The sequence below is a fragment of the Platalea leucorodia genome (assembly GCF_965183815.1).
Source record: "Platalea leucorodia genome assembly, chromosome: 5".
In the NCBI taxonomy this organism is placed as follows: Eukaryota; Metazoa; Chordata; class Aves; order Pelecaniformes; family Threskiornithidae; genus Platalea; species Platalea leucorodia.
The window spans coordinates 47,545,429-47,569,876 of record NC_138827.1 but is presented as its reverse complement, the minus strand read 5'-3'; positions in this window follow the sequence as shown (position 1 = coordinate 47,569,876).

Sequence of the window (24,448 nt, the reverse complement as noted above, 5' to 3'; positions counted from 1 at the left end):
AGCACTGTTAGGATTCCCCTGTTTTTTAATCTGTATTGTTCTGTAAGGCTGGATGACTATAGATTCCTAAAATATTTACCATCTTTTCTTCTTTCTACAGATACAGTGGGAAACTGGTAAGGTTTGTAGAAGAGCTGGGCAGCCCAGATCTTCTACAACAGACAAATCAGGAAGGCCTTGAGTTGAAAATTGTTGGGAGGTTGGAGACTACTTATGTATCACATATACTTCTCTCATTCTTTTATCTTCTGTATATTTTTCTTGTAAGGAGTCATAGAATCATAGAATCATTCAGGTTGGAAAAGACCTTTAAGATCATCAAGTCCAACCGTTAACCCAGCACTGCCAAGGCCACCACTAAACCATGTCCCTAAGCACCACATCTGCACGTCTTTTAAATACCTCCCGGGATGGGGACTCAACCACTCCTCTGGGCAGCCTGTTCCAGTGCCTGACTACCCTTTAAGTAGAGAAGTTTCTCCTAATATCCAATCTAAACCTCCCCTGGTGCAACAATAGGACAACATTTCCTCTTGTCCTATTGCTTGTTACTTGGGAGAAGAGACCGACCCTCACCTTGCTGCAACCTCCTTTCAGGTAGTTGGAGAGAGCAACAAGGTCTCCCCTCAGCCTCCTCTTCTCCAGGCTAAACAACCCCAGCTCCCTTGGCTGCTCCTCATAAGACTTGTGCTCTAGACCCTTCACCAACTTCGTTGCCCTTCTCTGGACACGCTCCAGCACCTCGATGTCCTTCTTGTAGTGAGGGGCCCAAAACTGAACACAGGACTCGAGGTGCGGCCTCACCGGTGCCGAGTACAGGGGCACTATCACCTCCCTGGTCCTGCTGGCCACACTATTCCTGATACAAGCCAGGATGCCATTGGCCCTCTTGGCCACCTGGGCACACTGCTGGCTCATGTTCAGCTGGCTGTCAGCCAACACCCCCAGGTCCTTTTCTGCCAGGCAGCTCCCCAGCCACTCCTCCCCAAGCCTGTAGCGTTGCATGGGGTTGTTGTGACCCAAGTGCAGGACCCGGCACTGAGCCTTGTTGAATCTCGTACAATTGGCCTCGGCCCATCAATCTCCACCAGGAGATGGTGTTTGATGTTAATTGGACCTTTGTTTTGGCCTTGCAGGATTATTCCTGTCTTCCTCTTTTATGTTCTCCTTGCATCTACAAATACAAGTAATTTTTAAAAAGAACATTTCTTCCTGGCTGTTTAATCCACCATCCTTATATCTCACACTGTAGCACTATAGTGTTACCTAAAGTACTAAAAGAAGGAATTCACCATGACTTTCAAATTTTCATTCTCCTGTAATGATTTAATGTTTCTGATTCAGTAGCAATGTATTTTTCCATCTAAAATTATGCAGCTGGCAAAAACTAAAATAACAATAAACTGTTTAGGATCTGGATCAGGATCTGGATTTATATCAGTTGATGTAAATCATTACAGCTCCATAGTCTTCAACTGACATGCACCAACAGTCCTGACAGAGAGATTCTGTTTGCTTAATGAGATGTACAGCTTCACAGGAGGCAAGTCTCTTCTTCACTGAATGCCATGTTTGTTTCTAGCTTGTTGAAATGTTCATGAACTATATTCAATTAGAATTACTTAGCCTTAAAATGTACTCCTGTTGGTAGTGGCCTGACATAGAAAAGGCGTCATAGAATTGCTTCCAGGTACTGTATTTCCAGGAGTATTTTAATACTCACATTCATTAGTAAAGAAAGATTTTCTTTATAATACATATTTTAAAGTGTCTTGATTTGTAGTAAATGTAGGTGAGTAGTCTGCCAGACTTGAAAGGTAAATAGCAAGCTAAATTCATATGATATTAAACTCACATAGACAGGCCCTTAGCTGGTGCAACAAAACCATATCAATTTTCAGATGGTTTTTATTGCTTATTTGTTCCAAAATGACCTTCAATAAGCACTGCTTTCTTCCCATCTCCTCAAACAGAAAGAGGTCAGTAAAAACATGGCTGTCAAATATCTGTCAGAACAGATTTATTGTACTGCTTAAACCTGTTGAAGTAGATTTTTTTCTTCTTTCTTATAATCTGACCCAGGGGTTAAACTCTCAAGTATATTATTTTATTTATTTTTTCTTTCTTCTTGACAACCTACATGAAACAAAACACGTGTGAGTCAAATCTCTGGGGCATGGAGTGTTTGAATGCGTATGAAGCTTCTTAATGCTGGCAAAACTGGCTTTCAAATACTACCTGGCCCCAGGTATTTTCATCAGTCGACTAAAAAAAATAAATCCCATATTATCTTGTAATTCAATTCTGGTATAAAACTGACGCTTCACACAGGAACCACTGAAGTCACAACACATGCCTTGAGCTGAATTTGCCATCCAGCCCAAGCAGGGTAAACTTTGGGAGGTTTTCCTGCCCTTCCCTCCCCTCCTCCCTCAAGGAGACCTGGTGCGGAATCAAGTCTCTGCCAGGTTAGCACTGGGAAATCTAAGATCCCTACACTTGTGTATAATTTTTTTCCTCTATAAAACTAGGATAACATAGTGAAAGGTAAAATCACATTGCAACAACATGGTTGTGTTTACCAGTAACTGAGATCTGCCATTATTCCTTGTTAAGCTATTATAAAAATCAACAAGTTCTTATAAAATGCCAGTCTTTCTGAGATGTAAATTTAATTCCATCATCCCTTGTTCCAAGAATACATTGCATGTAGTAGCTGCTAAAGACTGTCACTTTGCAGAAACTCTTGTAAAACAGTTACTTAATTTCAGGGGGAATGATAACATACGGTAAACACAGAAGAGGTCATTAGCGCAGCTACACGGATATTGCCTCAACTGCCGCATTGCTGACAATATGCAGAAGTTGTTTTACAACGTGCTAAGCTCAAAGTATTCTATAATGTGATGTTGAGAAGACTCAGAATGGCAGGCAGCAAAAGAAGTCTAAGTTTATATTTTCACCTTTAATATTCCTTAGATTGATTCTGAAACGCAAGGGCTAGATGGTGAGCTATTGTCAATGAGAACAGCTTGATTTTCTTCACTGGTTTACTGCTCTTTATTACCAGCTAGTAACAATCATCTGGCTCATTCTATTTTCTCTGAGACCAATGTTATTTTTGCTAATGGAAGTGTTCCTAGTAAGTATGAAGAGGATAATAATGTCAGATGGTCAGATACTGGCTACCATATGATGGGATTTCTGTGAACATGATCACCTTTTCCAACAAAAAATTTTGGAAGAAGGGAAATCTGCCCGTTTGTCCAGGATGGCGAGTGCCTGAAATATATCTGGAAATTTAACAAACAGATGACAGTGCACTCTGCACTGCACATGCAACACATCCAGTGTGCTGTAGTGTGCATTTTGAAAGAAAGGTAGCTTATAAAACATAGTTACAGAACATAAAAGAAAAGGGGAAAACAGCAACATAGATAGGAAAGCAAATACTGACCTTCTAAGATAACAAGGATTAGGTAGGATGCTTCATCCAGCCCCCAGAATGGGCAGAGGCTACAAGCAGAATGGAATGCTTCAGCATTGTGTTTAGGTGGGCCGGTGAGCACTTACAAGAATAATAAGCTATACCTGTTTCAGTGCTTTTAAAATAGGCTTTGTATTTTTAAGAATTAATCTTTTTGTGTTTCAGAGGAGCTGTTTTATATCACATGAAATCACAATTAATCTATTACAGGGCCTACCCTCTGTTGGACCTGCTGAACCAGGCTTTACATACGCTAGCTATCCTGGTATGAGGTGCAGTCCAGCTGCAGGAGCTCTGCAAAGGCTAATTTATCCTACTGAGAAGCAACAGGGTTAATTAGCTCATGCATTTCTCACCGCTGAAGCAGTTACACTATTTCTGTTATCTGAACTACTTCTGTTGCTGTCCTCCTGGGTCTGTGTATGCTTCCCTGTGGTATACAGTTTAGGCATGTTGCAGGGTCGCACTTTGTAGGCAACGAATTCACCAGTGAGTGACTAACTAAATTTTCACACCAGAAGGAGGAGGTCTTGAGATCTGACATGGGGATGCACTGCAGGACCTTGTGAAAAGACAGCAATGCAATTGGCCTGGTAACTGTGACAGCCCCTGTACTAGAGGGCTCTCTTACCCCCGGGACTGCATTTTCTTTAGCTCTACGCACACGCACTGCAGTTTGCTCTCCCACCCCTGTGTCTCCAGCCCTATTTCCTCATTCCTGCTCTAGCCATGTCGCGCTGGTGTTGCCTAGTAGAACAGTTAATCCTTCTTCCTATCTAAAAGCTTCAGAATCACTGAACCTAATGGTATCCACTGAAGATGTAAACATCAATTGGACTTAAATTTGTTAGTCCCATTAGTACTGTAACTCAAATATTCTTTGGCCACGTTATGCATACCTACATACCTAGTATTAAATAACTTCTTAAAAATACTAACTATCCTTATAGAAGGTGCAATTAGAACAAGGATCATTAACGTGGATTTTATAGTAATTTGGTTTACTGCTTTACTCACCTTACAAAATTTAATGTAGCAGCTTAGTCTGTTTGCCTGTAGTTGTATTCTGTACATTAGGAAAGATGCAAAGGAAATATTTCAAACCAACCAAACTTTCCAATTACCATCTTCCACCATAACAAAATGTGATAAATAGATGTAGAAAACACATTCACTTACATAAAGAAAATGGCTAGTACAAGAGAGCTTAAGATGTAAACTGATAATATAGCATCTGAAGACTGCTTTACTGCCTTCTGTTGTGAACTGCTTGTTTGCAAAGCCATTAATGCAATGTTCACTTGTCAATTATTCCCAGGACTTCTTTGGTACAGCATGTACGCTGACAACACCTTTTTTTAAATTTTTTTAAAGTTTTTCTTCTTGGGCTAAAACGTTAATTAAAATAATCCTGTTTGCAGGGATTGATGTTCACATGTTGAAGCACAAAATTAGTTTTATATAAACTATGTAGTATATTTGATACTGTTGTCAGAACAGCATTTTATGGAGTGTCCTTCATGAAGTAACTTGGCACACTATGCAGCACATGAAAATGTAGTGGATATTTTTATAGTACATAGGACTGAAGTAAGAAAGGAGGCAGATTGTAAGATAGATGGAGCTGCACAAGTAAAAGAATTGCTATGAACTGTGGCAAAAGAGGGTCAAGGGACAAATGAGGTCACAGTTAGAGCAGAATTAATGGGCAAGAGAGTAGATGGATCTGAGATCTGACTTACGGTGAAAAGTATAACCAGGTGGATAAATTGAAAAATTTTGCAGTGTCCCAAGTGTCAGCAACATCCTTTTGCAAATCTAAGAGCCATTCTGAGGCTTAAGAAACTCAGGTTAAATCCTCTGCTAGGCTAAATAGTGCAGTTCCATTGATTGCAACGGGACTATTCCAATTTAACCAGCTGATGAATCTGACTTCCAGTTTTTCCTGGTAAAGGGGATCACAGACCCTTTTATTCTACTGAAAGCACCAGCAACTAGTCTCCCTCTCTTCCTTTCTCTCTCTGTTTCTCTCTCTCTCACATACAGAAAAAATGATAGAGAAGACTGTTCTACTGAACATTTTTCTATCATCTAATTTACTCTTAAAGATGAATTGTGAGAGACAATTGTCAGAAATCTGAAGTGTGAGAAAAAAAGAACTAGGTAGCTTCTAGCTGAGTAATGCCTGTGGCTCTTGGAAGAATTTCTATCTAGAAACAAGGATAGAGTCAGACGAGGGTCAGTCTAGTCCAGCACCTTGTGGCTGTGATGGTGGCCATCAACCTATGCAGGAGTACAGGGTAGACTAGGGGCCTGGGCAACTATATAGCAGTATGTCCTCTGAATAGTCTTCTAGCTTTAAGTGATTTCTGAGTCAGACAGGTCGTGAAACAGAGATGTTTGTTTTTAATGGGACTTATGGAATTTCTTTAGTGATTTTGCCCAATGTTTCTTTCAACCCATGTAGTCTTCTAGCATCTGCTGAGTTCTTTGGAAAATAATTCGTAACCTAACTACTACATAACTTAAATACAGGTTATATGAAGAAATATCTCAACATTCTACATTGTGCAAAGAAGTTTTCTCTGATCCTAGCCCTGCAATGTTGTTTGATTTCTTCCCCTCTCTCCCTTCCCTCTTTGTATTGGAAGAACCAGTGAACAATCAATCTCTATTCATTGTCTGCTTTCCACTCACAATATTATAGACCTCTCTCTATTCAGCCTTCAGTTGTCTCTCTTTCAAACAGAAAAATGCTAACCTACTCAGTTGCTCCCTTTACAAAAGCTGTTCCACACATTTGATCATTCCTGTAGCCTTTCCCTGTACCTTTTCCATCTCCACAGTATGCTTTTTGAGAGGAAGGAGACTCCGATTTATGCAGTGGCATAACAACATTGTCTGTTCTAGTCTTTATTACTTTTCAATCATTTCTAACACTAAGTTTGCTTTCTAAACACTACTGAGCACTGAGCTGATGTTTTCACAGAGATATTTATTATAATATGAAAATGTCATTCCTACATGACTGTCAGTTGAAAGACCATCATTGCATAATAATATTGGGATAGTTTTTCTCCTGGGTGCATGATCTTCACTTACCTGCATTGAATTTTATCCATGGCGTCCTCACTAAGCAACTTACTGCCCAGGGTCCTCCGCAGTTCTTCAGAAGCATTGGCTTGACATCCATCCTTAACGCAGTATAACAAAATCACTGTAATAGGTGCATGCACCATCCATTTGGGACAAAAAAATCGTTTAACGGCAGCTCCATATATAGAAACAAACGCTACCTGCTGACTGCTCATTCTGTGGGGATTCTTTTTATTTGACTGAAAAACATGAATTTAAAACGAAATGAATGCTTACCTGGACACTATGATGCAGAAGCATGACATCCATTCCAAAGATGGTAAAGGAAATGTACAATTTCTCTATGGACCATGACCTCTTCCCCAGTGATTCTCTAGTATAGTAGCTAAAGTAAGCGATGAGGAATTACAAAATCTGAATTTGAAGTCCGTTTTTCTTTGTTGTCCAAAGTTTGGATAAATAGTTCTCTCATCCTCTGCTTTCCTCCTGTTTGTGGACATACAGTCATTTATCTATGGATTAGTCTGAGGTCTTTAGAAAAGCAAGCATATATATATATTTTTTTTAATTTATTTTACTATCTAAATAATGAAATAATGCATTTTTCTTATTCCGTAAATAACAAAGAGATGCTGCTGGAGGAGAAAAGCAGGTTAAATTGTTGTTTAAGATACAAGTTTTTGTTTAAGAAGAGGTGTATTCTCAACATCATTAAGACATGAAATGATGGAATAAGCAAAATGCATGATCAGGTTCAATAACTAGATCCCTCACAAATAATACTTAGGTACCTGTAGAATAGTCTCCCTGCCTAAAACTTTGAATTTTCATCCCAAGGTAAATTACAAATTGCAGTTAAAATTCTGAATTTATTTGACACCAAATTAAAAATTAAATATTGGATTTTTTTTTTTTAAAGGAAGACATTTAATTTGGACCTCATTAACTGTCCTGTTGCAGCATCACTGGAAATACTGATTTTTCTTTGGTGATTTTGATAGTGTCACTTCACTTTTTAGCCTGGTTTCCTTAGGAAATATGTTAATCAATCACCGGCCTGTAAATTATTTTTGAACTTATTGGTGGCTTTAAGCCATATTTTGAAATGGATCAGTAATATTAAATTCCCACAAATTTTGTGAAATAGCCTGGCAAATGACCTTTTTAAAGGAAAGTATGAAGTTTGAACTCATTGTATGTTACACACCACAGAATCCACATGAAAGAAAAATTTAGGAGTGCCCAAATCTTGGAAAGAGCTTAATTTATGTTATTTTTTAATCTTAATTTTATTCCCTGTATTAATTATACAATATTTTCTTAAGAAACAGAGAATCCAGTATAATCTGTGATTTTTTCTCTCATGTTAGGATCCCATATTGGTTAATGAGAGATATCTTCACAATGCTTTCCTTAGTTACAGTTTCCCGTGAAGCATAAATGCTCTGAAAAATCCTTCTGTTAGTTCCAATGCTCATGAAACTGCCTGTTTTATTGCATTTTGCAATACAAAATAGGGAAAAGATGGAATGATTAAGTCATAATGAAGCATCTCTTCAAAGTGTTTCTGTAGTTAGTCATGACAATTTCAAATAAACTGCTACTTTGTTGAAAGACATTGTAATAAAATGGCTCTTCACCAGAAAATTTTCCAACCACATTCTGCATAACTTTGGCAATACTGGCCTTCTCTGCCCAAACAGCGCAATCCTCAGAAAGTGCAAATACTTCCCTTGAGTGTCATCAGCGTCTGGGTTAAATATGGAGTATAGAGATAGGAAACATAAATTCCTTTTTGGCTCAGGAAGAAGGAAGACTGCACAAAATTGGAGACATAGAGGATATTGTTACTAAATACCCCTGAAACCAATTTCCCTTGGAAGCATAAAAGATTTCTATTTGATACATGTTCCAATGCAATGGCTCAGGCACTGTGTTGGCTATGAGAAAAGAGGAGGAGTAAGCACGGAACCACAGAAGTCTTACAGAGAAGACAGAAGATACCATTTTGATTTTCTCATGCAGGTTTTAGTAGTTACAATGCACAGAGACTGAGACACATCAAGGTAATGTAACTAGCCGAATGACACAGGTAGAATTAGCGATCAAGTTATCTAGATCTTCAGGTATCTGGAGTATCAAAATTTTGTCTCAGATTTTATAACCAATGGTGTAACTTTCTCCTGTATTTTCATATACTGTGTTGCCCATGTGTGTTGAGTTTTCTGCCTTTACTTTTTTAGTAGGTAAAAATGAGACGAGTTCAGTCTGAGCAATTTGAATGAGGTCACATGATAATTTGGTTCCCAGCTTTGGGATACACAATTGATATCAAACGTCAGTGATGGGAAAATATCTTACAGATTTAAAAATCAAAACTAAACAAAACAAGCTTTACTAAAAGTTAGGTAATTTCTGTTCTTTTCCAGCTCTTTTTGCTTTGTTTACCACCCAGTCCCTAAAAGCTTACAGTCCTGTTCATTACGAAAAGGCCATGCTAATCCTCCCTAGTCACCTCTCACCATGGACAAGTTCTGTGCTGCAGTATGAATGATAGAAATATTCAGCTTGCCTCAGCAGGCTTTTATTTGGCTTTCAAACTCCTAATCAAAACTGGCATTTTATTGCCCCTACTGATTATGCCTCTGTTAAAAGCAATGCCCTCATGTCTTGTGTCTTTCACATGTTTACACCTGTCCCATCTCCCGCACCAGCACCCAGGAAGAGTGTGGCTGTACCAGTTACTGGAACGATCGAAAGGCAGTGATGAACTGCATAGTTAAATGAATTCATTATTTCAGAACCACATATACCTGAAAATGTGTTGCAGTTTGTGACAGATGGAAAACACACATGAAAAAGAAAGAGATTAGAGAACCTGATAGAGATAAATCCCATTCAAAACAGCTTAGAGCATTTAAAAAATGAGAACCGTTTACAGCAAGGTATGTTTCTAACCTCCAGCCCCCATGGGGATCTCATCGTCAACTCGGCTGCCCTTAAAAGGACTCTGACAGCTTAAGTGCATTCCTGTGAAGGTGAAAGATAGCCAAGAAAATATTAGAGCATATAGATACCGTTATCAAAGATTTTCACTAAACAATAGAGGCTGTCTAATTTGGATGAATAAACATTTTTTTCCATATAGGAACAGATGCCTTTCAAGGCTTTGGCAACAAAATACAACCACCACAAACAGCTCTTCTGTCTTCTCATTTCCCTTTAGTTAAGTTTAAGGTAAGAACTCCTTTCAGGAGCTCTACAGCTGGCAAAACCCGATTAAAAAAACACACCCTAAGAAACTCAGAGTTATGGTGAAGCTGAAAAGGACTTCTATTTTCTGAAATCATGGGTGTTCACAGGAAGGATGTCTAAAGGACTTTGACTAAAACTTTTCAGTTTCCTACATCCCTTTTTTTTTTGACTAGAGAACCAACAATGCACACCACAAGAGTACTGATCATATAATTTCCTTTAAGCAAACACTTACCGATGATTAAATATGATGCATTGACACACTTTCTTTATTTCTTCAAGAACTACAGATATTTTCATGTAGTATAGGACTGTTCTACACTTGGAAGTCTGCAGATTCTGTGTAGATTAACATTTGAATGATTACCTGGATGCACTTGGGTGTGCTTCTTAAAGGTTCTGAACCTGGGGAGATGAGCCTGAGGAAGACCGAGAAAATGGTTATTGTTAGTACATTATTTTGAAATCAGGAGTTGTGGATTATAATAGGCTTTCTTTGTGTATGATTGTGCATAGTTAAAGAAAACATAAGTTGACATAAACAGGTGTGGTAAATACACTCTTCATGTACTGTCTGGGTACAGGTGATTATGCACCCTGACAGGTTGGATGGACTATGTAGTTTCTAATTTTTGTGGGTGTTTTGTAAATGCTGTGATTTTGATTACCTGCCTATGCCTTTCTATGATCCAAGCTGAAGTGAATCATAGAAAGAGTTGATGGTGGTTTAAAGTCGTAGCCTGAGTCAGAAATCTTTCTTTTTCATTTCTAACTCATATGAGAGTTTCCTTTGCACTGACTCACTGGTCCCTTCATTCCTTGTGTCTTCTGAATCCAGTGTGCAGCAATATTCTTTCAGTTGTCTCATGGCTAGAAGATGTATGTTCTGCCTGTGTACCTGGCACGTTCATTGTTAGTAGTATGGTTAACATGGATTGCTGTCTTAGAATATCATACAGGCTATTTTTAAAATACATGTCAGAATTTAAAGTTCTGACTGACAACTTTGCACACGTTTGAATTATTGTTCAGTTAATTTTGAAAGAGAAGAGCTCCATCAGTTCTAATGGAACTTACATTTCTTTTGTTTCCTGATATTGTTATTACAGAGTTGCAGACCTGAATTTCTGTTTATTGCTGGATTAAGAAGTCGGCAGGCTATTAACTGTTGGATCAGAACAAGAACTAGCACCATGCTCACAAGGTGTCTCACCCCTGACCTGGAAGAATACCGCTGGGGTGAAATAATCCATCATCTACTCATTCAGGTTTTGGAACTTCTTTTGAAACAGCAGAAAAAACTGCTAATTAGCACTAACAGCGATGGCGCTTTTTTTGTCCTGGAATCCTCTCCTAATGAGATTTCCTTTCAACTTGCTACAGTGCAGTGCCTGCATTAAAGTGTTCAGCAGCTTTGAACCTTAATTTTGAAAAAAAGCTTCATTGAAGTGGCAGCCCCCGCTCCCAACTGCAAAAATTGAAATGTTGAAAACTAAGTGAAATATTAATGGGATTTAATGCAAATTAATTGATACAGAGATGAAGAGCTTCAAAACCCACTTATTTTGGTGACTGTCTTACTGGTTTATTGGAGGGAGGCAGGGTTGCCCTATTCCTTTTAAAAGAAAATCTCTGGGACTTCTCTTTCATGTTTCACGTATGTGCTGTTTCCTGTAATATCAATTATATAGTGGGTGCACTTGCAGAACATTTACTATCACTTGTCTTTAAAGGAAAATATCCCATAAAGCAACTTGCTGAATTTTAATTTGATGACCAATATGCTGCAGTGCAAATCCAACAGTTAAAGCTGGGGTAGAAGGAAAGAGGCAGAAAAGCACAGAGTGCAGCAGGTTTGCATAAAGCCTTCCAGGACTGCCACAGCGTTGCGGCACAGCGACTTGCTGTGTGGAAAGGACTGTGTGGCATCTGCTTATGCTGCTCTCTTGATACAGTCGATGATGCTGTGAATGAGGAAACCATGGAGGTTTTGTTTTGTCATTCAGGTTCTCTGAGGTTTGCATATTTAGAGCTTTTGACTACCTAATGGAGTTGGAAATGAAAGGAGGGATGGAGTTTGTTAAAAACTATATGAATGTGGGAAGGTTGATATGATACTTTCCTTCTACCTTTTCCTAGTTTTTGAGGCTTAGGAGCAGACCATGTCGTATGTCAGTTTTCTTCAGTGTTAAACAAAGATTTTGTCTCATAGTACTGACAGAAAAAAGCAAACCTCGGCCATATAGTTCTTCTAATGGAATAAAATCCTTTACATGCTTACACTGATATGTTCAAGACCTAAAAGATGAGTGCTCTTATCCAACCGTTGTAATCTTCATCAGTGATAAAATAATTATAACAATGTATCATTATATTGAAGTTAGGGTTGTTAACTGATGGTAGAACAGAATCTGAACTAGTGATCAGAACAAGAACGTCTTTAAAAGTTAAATTGAAAATATGCATGGATTTTTAGTAAATATATTAATATATGTTCAAGGACAGACAGAAAGAAAAAATGCCTCCTTTTTCAACAAGTATCCAAAAACATTGTGTAAATTGATATATGTCATTATGGAACAAGCACAGTGTTAGAATTATGAAGAAATTAAGAAAACTTTTGATTAATTCTTACTTTAAGAAATGTTTTTATGGTTTTGGTGAAATCTCCATGTTTGGCCCTTTAAATCTCCTTTTCAATTGTTTAAAATACAGTTCAACCATGAAAAGAGGCACAAAAGGGCATGACATATTGACACAGAAAGATGTGGATCACTCAGTCTCATGGATTTCCATACCTTATGTCAGCAAGTTGCTCTTGAAAATTGTTTTTTTCCCAACTGCCAACACTTCAAGCTCAGCTTAGACCCTACCAGTCATACTGGCTTCTTTCCGTTGCATACATGCTCACCACAAACAAATATTCTGCAGGCTAAATTACGCTCTCAGATACACAACTGAGAGCATACACAACTTGCACAACTTTACTGCTCTCAGATTATGTCTGTAGTGACACCTGTGCAATTCCATTAGCCTTTCAGTGCTACAGGTCATTGTCACCAGGAGCAGCTTCTGAAGCTAACGGGATTTCTCTGCTGCGCTGTAGAATGAAAGTTGCACAGCAACATTGTCATAGCTGGTAATTATGCACTAGCTGATAAGAACTCATTTCAGTTGTCAGAGTTTAGTTATTTTTGTGGTACTCATAGTTGAAGGAAAATATTGTTTATAAATGGCCAGATTCTGAAACACTCATTCAAACTAGGCAGTATCTTGCTTACCTTAGTGAGGTAAGGTACTGCATAATGGGAATAAGGTTTTAGAATGTGGCCCGAAGTGGATGAAAGTGATATAGAAGTCAAACACAGTACATGTGTAATCTCACATGTATTCATTTTCAACTTCACTTTTTCCAACAGACTACATTTAAAAGAATGTAAGCACAAACTTAATTTAAGCACATAAAGTTAAGGTCCTGTTAAAGTAATTTATCTGTGTTGTTGTAGCATACGTCTTTGGGGCACTTCCAACACTGGAAAGTAAGAGAGAGATGATTAATAGAATGGTTTATTTTGTGGCAGGCATGAACATAGTTAAAGAACAACAGTGTGTTGCTTGCTTTCATAACGAAACAAAAGTATCACAAGGAACAACATAGCTTCAGATCTAATACGTGCAGGCTTTCTGTTTCAGCAGCCCAAGCCGGAGTGAACAGAATTATGAGAATTCTCTTCTACGCTGGTAAGGGACCCTCATAGATGCTGCTGTCAGGTTGCCCCTAAAACCATGAACCTGCTTTGGAGCCTGGGTTCCATACATACCTTTCCTTCACCCTAGTAACATTCTGCTTCCCCAGTCAGTGCTGCTGACCGGCATGCCTTCAGGCTGTCCAGTAACAGGCCTTTCTTGTTATGGGGGAATAAGTAGGAATTATAGGAGCTATATTCCCAAATAGCAATTTCTCTGAAAGTCAGGGTGAGGAGAGGATGCTTACTGCTGAGAAAATCAGGCCTTAACTGTAAAAGCTGAGTGATGAAAAGAAGGTCTGAAGCTTATTCAAGCACTGCTTCCATTATGCTATGGCTGTATTTTCTGGATGAGCTTGTGGTAGTGATGAGTAGGCAATTTAGCATTCACTGGCAGAGCCCCGAAGGCTTTGACCTTCTTCAACGCCCTGAATCTGACATGCATGCATCAAGCAATCATTTAAAAAGCCAGGAGACTAATGCAATTTCTAAAATAAAGCAAATCTCTTAAAGGAGAGAAACTGGAGCCATCACAGCTAGATATACATTGAATTGAAATGACGCTCCATGAAATCAGACAAAGAACTTTTGGGAAGTGAGTGACAGTGATGGGAATCCCTGGTTGCTGGGATGAGCAAGCTTAACTACACTAGTCAGTTAAATTGCTTTATGATTAAACAATTGCATGGAGAGCCACTCTTTTAATTAAATTATAGATCTTAGGAAACGTAGACACCATGAGATATTTCAGCATACATGTACTCTCTCTGAAAAATTGAGTTATACATTAGGTGATCTGGCTAGAAATTATGTTTCAGAAACATATGTACGTATCCTACATGCAGTAGTAAAATGAGCAGCTATCCCTTTATTAACTCCTTTACTGATCAAAAGTACACTTTGTGAAGTAAAAACAAGGTAAGACAGCAAGTGGAAAAAACTGTGAATAGAAAGATTCATTTGTACCCTGACAATTTTGGACTGAATAATCCTAGCCTGGGCTCCAGAATAGCTTTGTCTTCACAGCTTTCTAATGTGGTAGTATTTGATATGCTTTGCAGAAAGTCTTCTGGCAGAAGAAAACTTGTATCAGGAAAAATGTCACTAGTGTCTGCAATAGTTTCAGTAGTAATATAAAACATGAATGAAATCTATGCTAGAAAACACAGTATGTAAAACATAAACCTGAAGACTTTCTCACCTGATTGACAGATTGTCCCAAACTGAGGAAATAATCCTTCGAGCCCTTGACTCAGGCTCTGCAATTCTTTGCCTTTGCTGTCAGCCTTTTGGATAAATCACATCTCTTCGCTGTGCCTCTCTTTTTGCCCTGAAAAATAATTACACTGATTTATCAATGCGAAATGCCTTAAAACTATACTTATTTTAGCCAACAGTGTTTTCATTCATTCATTGTAGTGGGATTTGGTTCACATTCTTTGCCAGAAGGAACAAAATATTAGCATCAGAGTTAAACCAGAGTCAAAAAGAAACCAGTTCAACAAATACAGGCAGAATATTGCTGCAGGATAACCTTCTGGTACTTCCTGTGTTATGTGATATATCTTATTTTCCAGCTGAGAGGGTCTTATCCAAAACCGTGGAAGTATAGATAATTCTTTTCTTTGTTTCCACTGAGCACTGAATCCAAAGTCATAAGAAATAAGATGAATAAAAGGTTTCTGTTAGTGATGACTACCAGGGACTGATAATGGGAAAAACAGACAACTCTATGGACCTTGTGTGACAATGCAAAGACAGAGGCCAACAATTTATTCATGGACACTGTTTCTTTGCATATAGTATTCTTTATAACATGCAGTCCTGAGGCTGTCTATTATACACGGATGATATCTTTTCCATTATGCTTTCATTTAATAAACTTTATATGTGCACACTGGCAATGGAGGGGAATTCCTTTAGGGATTCTAACCTCCTCTTCATTGCTGACAGTTTTTTCCTAGGCTACGGTCACTCCACTGGTCTGGTTTACAGCACAGTTACAGTTATTGGAGAGTGAACTGCAAAGCAGAACCAGAAACAGAGAAGAGTTCAAAACTCTTAAAGGGCTGAGAAATGAGTATCAATGTATACCTTTGGAGGAAGGACTGACTTTGCACCTGTTTGCAACCTAAGTGGATAATTATATTTGTGTAAACTAGGTAGAAAATGGTTGTCAAAGGCTGTCAGTCCAACTTACCACCTTTCATGCCAACCAATTGAAGAGCATAAAGTAAGAGAAAGTAAAATCCAGAAGTATTACCAGAACATTTTGAAAAAAGGAGGAAACAATTTCACCAAATAAATTAATGAAACTGTATTACAAAACTAAACAAATTGATAGTCAAGGCATTTTCATCATATTTATCAACTTGTGTGCCGATTTTAAACTGAGTTAAGAAGAAAACGGAACCCCTTCAGCTCTCAATATTATCAAAATCATGGAAAGATACAGAAAAATTGCCTGCTGTCCCCCATCATTGAGTTGTAGCATTGCTGGGAATACAGCTGAAACCTTAAACCTCCACGGAGAAACACCTGGAATATAAATGAAGCAGTTTTCTTTGAGACTGTGTGGCCTTAGCCACATCAGTAAAAATAAATAACATTTTAGTGCTTTCATATATATTATTTCTGGTTATATATATTCAGTTTTATATATATATATATTTTTCATATTTATTTATTTATATATATATTATATATATATTATTTATATATTTATATATATATATAAAACCATTTGCTCCTCCAGTTTTCATCGTTTGCCCTGTACTCACTGCTGCGACCTAGGGGTAACAGTTAATATTTGTCTTTTTTTTTTTTTTAAATATAGAAAATAATGGCATTTATGTGTGGCTGCCTGGAATGCTATTCTATAATCCTGCTTCTTTAAACAGGTATCTTTCTCTCTCCCATTCTATCTGAAATAGTTTAGAACAGCTTATGGACAGCTGATTCACAAAATCAGGGAGAATTAAGTGCCTTAGCAAGCTTTAATCTTTGGAAAATATGCTCTAAAGTGCATTTGTTTGCTGATTTGCTCATTTCTGCCAGCTTCACATGTTGTTCTTGTTATCCTTGGACTGCGCCCAGCTGCCAGTCAGGTACAAGAAAGGCTTTCTCCTTGTCTGCAGGTTGGCTTTGGCAACTAATACTGCCCCAATGTTTCCCCTGTGTTCTGCAGGCATGGCTAGTAAAAAGGAGAGATGTAAATGTGATCATAATGAACTTACTTTCTTAAAGTCCTATGATTCATGGGAAAAAATATGGTGGCCTTGCTTTCCAGCCACCAACAAGAAAGAAAGAAAATAAGCACAATGTTCTGCTAGTGTAAAAGTGAGCATATAGCAAGAAACAGAGCTCATTATTTATGGTCATACAGATCATGTACATAATGTGTGATCTAACTCTACCTTCATAAGCACATGTGCACACATCCCACATATCATCCATAATTTTTTTTCCTGTTCAAAAAATCAAGGATTATGGCTGACATGACATCTTTAAGGGCACTATTAACTTTTTTTTTTGTATCTTTTTGATTGCTGTATTGCTTTGATAGTACATCTAAGGAAAAAAATATTTTCACTGTTTGTTTTTTAATTCAAGAAGTTGAAGGGAGGAACTGAAAACTTCTGGGTTTACTCCTGGGTTTTTCAGTATTTTGAAGATACCGGATTCTCCTTTACAATACTATCAAGGTTAAAAAAAAGTTTGGAAAACATTATGATTCTCGTGAATACCATGTAGGTACTCCAATGTACTGCTGCAGTTATTTCTGAAGTGGAAGTAGAGGACAATCTTTAAGTTCTGCATTTAAAGAGAAAGAGGTAAACTATTTAAAAAGAACTGAACAAGTTTTGAACTGAGTGATCAAAAGAGGAAAATGCACATGGCACTAACGCTGGGTCTGACACTGTCAGATTGCTCATGCAGTGTTCATATTCATTCATCAATTTTTTCAATTGCTCTCAAAAACCCGAGGAAAGAAAAAGAAGCTCTCTGAATAATTTAAAGCAGTTCTCTCTTTTCAGTCATCAGTCCTTTTGTTCTTGTGTGTATCTATAACCTCACACCAGTCATTTTAATTTATCTGTGGTTGTGATATAACCATCTCAATGTCTAAAGCAGTGGGAGAGCAAAATGGAAAAGAAGTATTTATAACATTTTAAGGAAAAAGAAAAAAGAAGGCAAAAATCCTCTGATCTGACTAAAGATTTACAAAGAAGTGAGTGAAGCAAAGACTTCCTTTGCAAGAGCTCCATTAGTTTGCTGGTCATTACCAACTAAAGGGGGCACCTAAAGAAGAATGAAAAGTGAATAGATTTTTATTTAAGACTACCGTGTTTGTAAGGTTGGTTTTTTCCCCTGCTTTGATTTGTATCAGACTTCTAAAATGCCCCATTTCTGGAGACGCACCCAATATGATTAGCATTATCATTTGTATTACAATAGTACCTCAGAAGTCAGAAGTGAAATCAGCAGCCTTTTGTACTTGACATTGTATGAACAGTCCTTGCCTTAAAGAGCTTACCAACTCAGAAAGAAAATCCTAAAGACAGGAGAAAGGAAGTATTAGTCTTCTGTAATAGGAACAGTGAAAGAAAGACTAATTTAAAATGCCCAGGAAAACAACCCTAAATGCATGGAGAAATTGAACCCCCTTCTGAGACCCAATTCTGCTTTGACCAGAAGATTCTTGTTTCTCTGAGGTCCTTTATCACCCAATTTACAACTTGCACTAATTTCAAAAGAAACATTCTTCATTTTAGAACCAGACTGGCCTCCATCCCATAGTGATTACTTTTGTAAATTCACAACAAAAAATGTGGTGTCAGGAAAGTGAGAGATTATAGGCAGTATTAGGAGAAGAAATCATATTTTGCGACAGGTAGTCTAATAACCAAAGAAAGGCTGTGTGCACGTCTCGTGGATACTAATTCTGAGCATAAATATAGTAAGTGCAAGTAAATCTTTTGCAGAAAATACTCTGTCCACATGGTTTGTTTCCTTAATTCCATGTAAGTTATATACAGCAGCACTTCTCAGGTTCACAAAGAGCAACTGAGGCACGAAGCATCCTGCCTTTCATTTCAGCCTCTACTCCAGAAGCCAGGTACTCTGGGGAGACACGCAGAAATCTGCATGCATTGAAGTTGGGCGTACGTTGAATTATGCCAGAAAATAAAAGAAGTGACAAAAGAGTAAAAGAAAATGATCGTGAATTTAGTTGAATTAAGCTGAGACTTCTGAACAGGCATGAAGACAAGGGAAGTGGTAATAAGAAAGAAAAGAAGCTTTAATAAAACCAGAAGATTACGTCTAGGAGGCTGCTTAGGCTTCTTCCACAGGACGGTCAGGAAGTTGCATGACCTATATCTGCATTGCTTGCAAAGGATCTTGAATTTTATTTTTTGATATCATGAAGGTATTTTTAACACTGTTTACACATCTTTGATTTTACATACCGCAGCTTCAGGTACGGGCAGGGCCAGGAGACATATTCTGCTTTTTGTAGGGTAATTATTCATGTTGAATATTACTCTTGGACAAATTGAGTTCTTATGTCTGGAGAAACAGGATCAAAGAAAGGAATGAAGGGGCCAGTTCTGCATATGCATATATATATATATATATATCTATATCTATCTTGATAGAGTAACATTCTTTTAAGCAAATGAAAGAGGATCTATTTTACTTTTTTTGGAAGCTTACTAATGAACTAAAGAACAGATGTATCTGGGAGAGACTCATCAACCCCCTGAGTAGCAATGATTTGAAACAGTTTGTCATATGTACTTGATCCTGATTAAAATAAGACAAATTAACAAGTTTCACCTCTCTTGATGGAGAACAGATAACTGTCATTCAGTGGTTCTTCCATCATGGACTGATTCTTTCCTTTTTTTTTTTACTCTCAAATAGATAATTTCAAAATTTATTAATATTCAGCAGTAGGATAAATGCAAACCCCTGCTCTGGCACTTTAATGCTCCTTCTCAGCTTCTGAAGCCCTCAGCCCTGAGGGCAATAATGGGCCTTGATTGCCCCGAGTGGCCCCACCTGCCCCCCCACCTGCTGCCCAAGGCGCAGCTCCATTTAAGCTCAGGTGTGAGGGTTCCTTGCTCTTCCCATGCTGTGCTGTGCATCTGCCTGTTCTCAGTACTGCTCCCTGGTGTTTATTGCTTGGGTCAGCCTTGGTCCTGACTTGTTACCCTGCCTTTGCCTGAAGACTGCGGGGCCGCGGCCGGAGCCTGCTGCTGTTGGGGACCTGCTGTACAGGCCTGGCCGGGGCTCCCTGGGCTGCACCCACGGGTGAGTTCCCCCCTGCCCTGATGGACATGGCCCTGTGGCCCAGAGGGTTTCACTGAGTAATACAGAACTTCTATTTGTCTTCTAAGAAAACCTGCTCCCTTGCTTCAGCTAAAACAGAAATGAAAAACTTCAGGGTTATATATTTCTAAAGTGTCTGTATAGGAGGAAAGGGAGGCTCTTATATGATTTGTTGATGAGGTAACAATACGAAACACATTCCTAGTTGATAGCTGGAGCCCACATAGGGTCATTATTTTTTAAGAGTGGATTGTTTTGTTAAGAATGGGACAAGGAGGTGTTGCAGTGAGAGGTGGAAGGGATGAGCCAGCTCAACAGCAATGGAGGTATGTCCTTAGGGAAGCGTGAGACTAACCTAAACCTTTAGCTGAAACGTGTAGTTCACAGAGTTGGGCTCTGCTTATCTATCAGACTCAAATATTTGTGGCAGGATTTGTTTGGCTGTTCAGTATTCAATTACTGGATGTTATGAAATGGGAAACTCTCTTTTTAAACATTTCTACTATTAATTAATTGCAGCAGGGAGGCATAAATGTTTCTTTCTCACTTGGCCGCCCCCAAGATGGCTGATCGTCAATGTGGAGCCTGAAAGAGACTGAACAGGAAAAGACTTATTTAAGTATTTTTTTGTGAGGAATATGAAATTACATGTTTGCTAGAAATAAAAGATGATTCTCCACACATCCTCACTAATAGTAGTAGATCCTAAGCAGAAAAAATGTGACTTGTTAATGTTTAGTAGGAAAACTACTAGTTCTTGACCTATGCCAAGCTAGCCTAAGTTTCAGACCATTAAAGAAACTATTTTGTATTAGAAAATATACGTAGCCAACTAGATTAGTTAGGTTAAAATAAGTGAGTCTTTCAACTGTGGTAATATGAACTGAGTAAGTGAACATGATGAAAACAAGGTTGCTGTTATTTTATTCCCGAAGTAGTCTTATCTAAGGTATCTTATTTTTAGATACTGTCACAGATGTCTCTTAGTGGATGAGAAAAGGAAATTTCTGGAGTTCAGAAGATGAGAGAACAGTCTGTAAAATGCTTAATATTTTTAAGTGTTAAATGTAGTAGGTCTGACGGCTGCCTAGCTCTGCAAAAGGCTAATTATTTCATGTGCTGATTTTGGATGACTTTTTTAAAAGACTCTTCTCAAGGAAAACTATGGAGAAACTTACTGTGCAATCATAGATGTGAGAAGAAAAATATCCCTGGACTTTCCAAAGCATTTCTTTACAAGCATGTGCTACTGAAAACAGAAAAAAATCAGGACTCAATAGCTTATCTTATAACTAGCTTTTATGATTCATTGACATTTCTAGGTTTCTCACCATCATCTAAACATGGTGTCAGTAAGCATAAAATCCCTCTTGCGCTGTCTTGTCACCCTAGGGCCAATATTTCTAATATAACTCTAATTTTCCTCTAAGGTCAGTAAAAATGCTTACTGATCCTTACAATTCCGTTCACGGAGAGGAGAGCTTCTTTGCAAGTGATGGACTCTCAGGGAATCCTCTAGCATTCTGTCAACTTTTCAAGAAAAAAAAAAAAAATCAGTGTTGTGATGCTTTCAATGAAAAGTATTGTAGGATTTTTTTTTTTAATGGAAAAAAGGTCGCTCCCACAAAGATTAATCTTCAGTATCTACCTCTTAGGATTATGTGTGTGCTAAAAAATATTTGAAATAATTGATAAAGATGTGGTTGATAAGCTTAACCTGAAACAACCATTGTGAAGTAACATTAATGAAATTTAATAGCTGAGGGGCACAAAAGCTATTTCTTTGTTGAAGTATGATAATTCTGAGTTAGCTTTTCACTGTGAACTTGACATTGTTAAATGCAAATCCCCGTATTTTCAGAAAAGTGCAAGCTATTGTATCTTTGCCACAGCACAAAAGCATCCCTAGGGGTACATACTGTAGAATAGCTTAAAGGCAGTGAATCCACAAGCTACATGACTTCCTCTTAACTCGTTCATGTGATAATATTGCAGAAGGTTTGTCTCCCTGGCCGCGAAAGGAGGAAGATCACATTTTCCTTGCTTTGTCTTTTTGAGGCTGAAAATGCTTAATGTCCTTTAAGAAGAGGGGAAAAAAAGTAGCTGTTTATTTATTTTAATACTAAAGAGTTGCTTTTTCATAACAGCAAAGTTTAAGTTGATGCTACTACAGTTACTCTCTTACTCCATCTGTGTATAATCACTTGGTATTTGGGACAACATTTACCAACTTTTCAGAATGAATCACACTTAAGCAACAACAAATCTCTTGCAAAGATAAGTTAGTGTCTGCCACTTGCCACAGCCTTAGGAATCACCAGCATTCTGTGGACCACAATGTGGTAACCATCAGTTTAGGTGTTGTTTCAGGAAAACATTTCCATGTGTGCTTTGTTCAGTTCTATTCAGGAAATCATGTAAGCAATTTATGCATGACACATGACATTTTTATCACAAAATCTGAATCTCTGTAGTGTTTAAAAATGGGACCAACCCTCCCCCATCCCTCTCCCCAAAATTATCTAATTGAATTTTCTTTGTATGTGCATGTATACTTTTGTATTTAAAGATATCTCTGCTGTGAATGTTTGTGCCATTAGACTTTTCATAAATGCAAAATCTGTATCTCTGGTTAGATCACTTGGGGTCCGAGAGGTGACACAGGTGTAGCAGCCTCCACTGCCTCTATTGAAAACACATGGAGGACAGTACCTCTTCTACTTGATGAGTCAAGCATGGGCAGCATAGCTCTGAGGAGACAGAAGCAGCAGTGAAGTTTGTTTTAAAAAGCAAACTAACTAGCTGTGAACCTAGTGTGTTGGTCTATGAGTCCTCCAGGTTCCCCATTTTGCCTTGCAACTCTTTTTTTTTTTTTTTTCCCCTACCCTCTTCAGTTCAGGTTTTAATTTCTAGATCAATTAAACAACTTCAGTTTTGAACAACTTGGTTTTAGTTTTATTCATAAACCAGTAAAGCACAATGACTACTAATCTTCATCCTTCTTTGAAAGGACTAAGACAAATAAACAATAAATTTTCATATGTTTAAAGTTTTTTGTAGTGACATATGAGGTGAACAAATGTCCTAGGTTTCTATATGTAGAAAAAAATTAGGACTAATATATAAGCTACCTTGTGTTTTTGTCATCAATTACTCGGGCATTTGGTGGTTTAATTGCAACTACCATCTTATTTCTGAGTAACTGTATAAAAAGCTTTTGTTTGCCTTGTAGCCTTCTCTAATCCCAGGATGTTTGTGGTTTTTTTTTTTTTTTTTTTTTAGCTTACATAGAAATCAGATTTTAAGATATAGTTCCTCTTGGGTGGCATTTGTAATGCAGTCTGATCTCCCTTCTATCCATCTATGCGCATGTCAATGCATATTTTATGGAGTCTTGTCTTAAAACTAGAGCCATTGCTACTGTGAAGTGGATATCACACTCTTTTTAGCTATGGATAATTAAAGATATTCCAAAAAAATTCCTTTTTTTCTGCACTGGTAATTGAGGGTTTTAAATTATTTGTATGATAGTTGTAATATAAAGCCCTGATATTATTAAACCTACATACTAAGCTGTTAAAAAGTAGCAACTTCCATAAGAAACCTGATCTTCACCCAGGAATGTCATTAATAGTACAAAGCAGAATTGCTGTTTAGTCATGGATAGACGCATCTCTTTAACACACTTATTGGAAAATTTAACTCTTTGGTAGCATCCAGGACTTGAATTGATTTTGAAGACATTTTTTTCTAAGGACTTTGTATTGCTTTGTAAGGTTTTGTAGTGCTGGGAAGAAATATGAGAAATGTAAAACCCATAAATCACACTTTTAGATTGAATTATGTCTGAGATTTTTTGAGTGGAAAAAGCAAATGAAAAAAAGAATATGTTTTTTCTTCCATATTTCTTTCTTTCTGTAATCTAACAGCTCACATTAGCCAGGTCTCTTTGTTACAAATGCACATTTAAGAAACCCATCTGTGACAGGATGCTAGTCAGGCAATGGGAGTGCAAGACAAATAGCTGAAATATACTGCTGGGCTTCAGGAGAGCACACTTGTGCCTTATTTGGGGATCTTCTTGGCAGGATCTCATGGTGAACAGGACTCAAGGTCTTCAGGGGGTCCAGGAGAGCTGGGTAATCTTCATTCTTGTGCTTTGAGGAGGCTGTCCTTGGTCTATTGCAATGTGCAGAAGGTCAATCAAGTGTGGCAGGAAGGCAGCGTGGGTGAACAGGGCAATCCTGACTCGGCTCAAATATGAAAAGGAAGCGCACGGGAGGAGGAAGCAGTGACAGGCTACCTGGGAGGAATATGGAGGCATTGGCTGAGTGTACAGAGATGGAGTTGCAAAATCAAAGCTTACCTTCAGCTGAAACTAGCAAGGGATGTGAAGATCCACAAGAAAGGCTTCTTTTACCTATGTTGGCAGCCAAGAAAAATTTGGGAACCTCAGCTTATTGGTGCAGGACACCTAGAGACAAGAGACATTCATAGAGTGGCAGATCGAATAAAAAAATCTCATCTT